The sequence below is a fragment of the Photinus pyralis genome, unplaced genomic scaffold (assembly GCF_008802855.1).
Source record: "Photinus pyralis isolate 1611_PpyrPB1 unplaced genomic scaffold, Ppyr1.3 Ppyr1.4_LG8, whole genome shotgun sequence".
Taxonomy (NCBI): Eukaryota; Metazoa; Arthropoda; class Insecta; order Coleoptera; family Lampyridae; genus Photinus; species Photinus pyralis.
Window position 1 is genome coordinate 3,986,375 of NW_022170819.1, and position 4,054 is coordinate 3,990,428.

Sequence of the window (4,054 nt, forward strand, 5' to 3'; positions counted from 1 at the left end):
GTCTATAAAATCCAAAAAAGGGCATAGCCAAGATCAGTTCAGGAGAGACCAACTCATTTGTACACAAGGCACGAATTATCATCTTACCTATATAATCAAACAAAAAACTTGTTGCAGAAAAAAAGCGCTTTATAATAAACGCCGAGAATACAAAAAATCGTGAACACCAAGATAGAGATACAGCTAACAACGCGTTTTGTAAATGAAGGAAAACGAGTTTTTTTCGTAGTCGAACGAAAAAAGAGATTTTCTGATAATTGTTGGTCTACACAATCACTACAAACAGAAATAGAACGATCAACTCGATTTGTAAAAACCAATTGATCAAAAAAGTTTGTACAGAACTAGAAAAACGGCCTTTCCTAAATGGGTTTAATAAGCCCATCTCTATTTGTAGTGATCGGACCTTCGCACTTTTTGTTTTGTGGATTCTACCAGTCAAAATTTGTTACATTCGTCCTTTTCCATCTGATCTGGTGGAAAACTTAAATCTTAAACAAAATTAATTAAAAATATAACGGGAAAGGGGTACAAATGAATTATAGAAAGGGGTCGCACAAACTTCAAGACATCTTCCTTCAATTTACATTAGAGAGCTTTTCGATGTAAATTTGCATCGATCTCTTTGATTCTTAATTAAAAGTTTTTATAGTGGCAGATAACAACCCCATTAAGTTTGAACTTTATTTTTCATATTTACTTTTCAAATTGAATATTAAAACTCATTTGAATCTTCCTTGAATTTCCTCACTTCATAATTTAAAGGACGAGCTTTAATTTGAAAGGACGAGATGGAATTTTTTTATTATACACGCGGAATAACCAGTTTTCTATAACGCAAATTCATCAAACGAAACTTCGTTTTGATAACCCTTAGCTGGGGGAGAAATATAAGCATGATACATATGTATTAAGCGCTTCGACGGCAAGTCCGTCGAGAATAAACCGCACGGGTCGACGTGGGCCAAGTATAGGGAGTGGGATTCGCTCTCGATGAACCGAAAAACCCCCCATATGAACCACATATAACCTAAAAAGCTTGAATGATACACTTAAATATGCTTCTTGTACATATCCTTTGTTAATATAAGCTATTCCTGCAAAAATGTTTGGCCCAAAGAACAAAATAGTCAATGGTTGTCCAGTTGAGGGGGCCCGATTTGGACAATTTCAGAACACCCTTTTGTATTCGAAAGGGAGGTTGAAATCGCTGCATAGAATTGATTAACTTCGCCAAATGCGGGTAGGTACACCGGAAAAACGTGAGGGTGGGAGGGGTTCAGTCCCAGACAGGCTTCAAGGGGGATTTCTAAGATCTTTCCTTCAAAAGACGGTCTCTAAGTACCTATAGTGGTCTGTAAAATCCAAAAACACATCTGTCAAGATCTTATCACTATAAAAAAGGCAAAGCTACCAAACCCATTTCTTTGGTTTCAGGTTTACCGGAAGAAAAGTATCGTAAATTTAAAATTGCCTCTAAAATTGAAGTAGTTTTGTTGGATATAAACTGAAAATAGACGTTTTCTAATGGGTTTTCGCCTGTAAAATCCAATAAAGTCATAACTGCTAAGACCTTGTTACGACAGGACATACAGAAGATTTGTAAAAACAAATCGGCCAGGAAATGTAGTTTTCTAATACCAAGAGATGTTCGAAATGAGATTACAAAAATAAATCAGTTAATTAGTTCACATGCAAAATGCTAGTAACGAAAAAATTTACCTTGTTAATTGTAACGAATCTCTGACCTCAAGCACATGGAATTTTTAACGCTTGGTGTACAATTTCCGCAGATCGGCTTTCGGGAAGATTTTGCGTAGCGGTTTAGAATCCCGGGATATCTGTACTTTTTCGGCTGAATATTATCTTCTTGGTAGAAATTCTTCCAAAATTTAATACTGGTGGGTGAAAACGCTTCTTTTTTTTCTATTATCACAATGAATGGACATTTTTATTACCATGCTTTTGTTAGTTGTTCAATAGGTACTCTTCTTTACACCCACCCGACTTTTTACTTCATCTAGCCCGTATTACTCTTAAAAAATCACCAATTCGTATTGCTAAATTACAAATCGCAATTGCTCGCTACTAATACATGTACCCGCTTACGGAGTTTGTGTGCGAATGAATAATGCTTTCCTTATACAAACTTAGTGACTAATAAATCACAATTGATCGCGATACAGTTCATTGCTTACCATGCTGGAATAATTTTATCTACTTTAATAATTAATACACTGCCAAATAATTCAACTTTAAATTACGTTCAAATACTACCCCATTATACCGGGTGATTCATTAGAAGTGAGGACAATTTGAATTTCCCGCAAATCAAATAAATTATGAAGTTAGTACTAACTGATGATCTTTTATTTAATTGCAGTGGTGTATCATCGTGCTTTCAGTAAATCGTTTACTTATTTATAATCTACAAATACTGCTTCTGTTTTACCACAAATTATAAACTAACACTAGATACAGTCAAGTTTCTTACATATTTTAGTGCATCAACTCTAAAAATTGTTCAAAATGGAAAATGTAATAAACCGCAAATGGCACACAACAATTAACGGCGACACTGGTTTCTTAAATGACACTCATGTCAGAAAAAGATTACTAACGAAATTCAAACCGTCAATCTAATAATGCAAAAAATACTAAAACCTTACGCGCGAAATTCAAGCGATCATCACTTCTAATGAATCACCCGGTAGAAGGTAAAAAGGAATTAATTTTGTAATAAAAATGTAGGCCATTACATTGTTGGTGCTATCAAAAAAGCAGTATAGGCGTGCTCATGTGCTCTCGCTTAAAAGATTCGGCAAATCAAAAAATTGTCAATTTCAGAATGACTATATTTTGTTAGATAAACGAAATACAGAAGTTTCTGTATAATGATCGTTGAATACGCGGTCGTTTTCAGAATATGTATACGAGTCCGGTAAAAAACGATCAGACCTAACGTCATTTTTTGAACAGAACACCCTCTGTATATTTTAATCTAAGAAAATGGCGTATTAATTCTTTTTTCAAAAATATAACATACCAGAGATGATGTTCTAAAAAGATTCAAGTGAACACTAAAGTTTATTTTATCCGACTTCGAATATTCTAGCATGGAAGAAAAATGTCTCCCAAGCTAGGTGTAGGTGGTAACCATGGTAATAGAATCAACAAAATTATAATAGGTACGAAAAATTAAGCAGCGTACTTTAAGTATTGTATAAAGGAGATATGAGACGACATACTAGTTCAAATGAACCTTAGAAACGATTTAAAATGCAAGTGTTATAAAAGGTATATAATTGGAAACTTCAGTAGTATCGGTTTTGGAAAAAAATTGGAAATTGAAGCAAAATTAATTAAAAATATAACACGGAAGGGGTCAACTACAGAAAGGATTCGCATCATAGACTACAGGCCGTCTTCCTTCAATTTATATTGGAGAGCTTTTCCATGTAAATTTCCATCGGTTCCTTATTGGTTCTTAATTAAAAGTTTCTATAGTGGCAGATAACAACCCAATTAAGTTAGAGCTTTACTTTTCATATTCAATCTTCCAACTTCCGCACTTCAACATTTACAGACCGAGCTATGTGAATACAATATGAGAATTCCCAAGCTGCAATAACAACATGCCGGGCGCGTCTGAAGGGGCTTTAATTTGGAGGCGCGAAACGGAATTTTTTAATATGCGTGCGGAGTAACGATTTTCCATATCTCAAATTGATCAAACGAAACCTCGTTTTGCTACCCCCTTAGCTGGGGAGATATATACGCATGATACATATGTAGGAGCGCTTCCGTCGTAATCGGGACGTAATGACAAAGGAAAACTTTCTCATACAACAAAACGTTTCAGTTTTGACTGTCTGAAAGGAATCTAACGATTGCGGATAACTTTTTCGGTATTTTTTCGCGCTGTAATTTTATTCATATGCAGATTTTATTTCTTTCAATTTTCCACTAAATAAAAACCACAATTTTCCATCCAACTTACCTTTGAACTGAAAGCGCGCCTCCTCAGAAAGCTCGAAATAAATTTAAAGGCGCG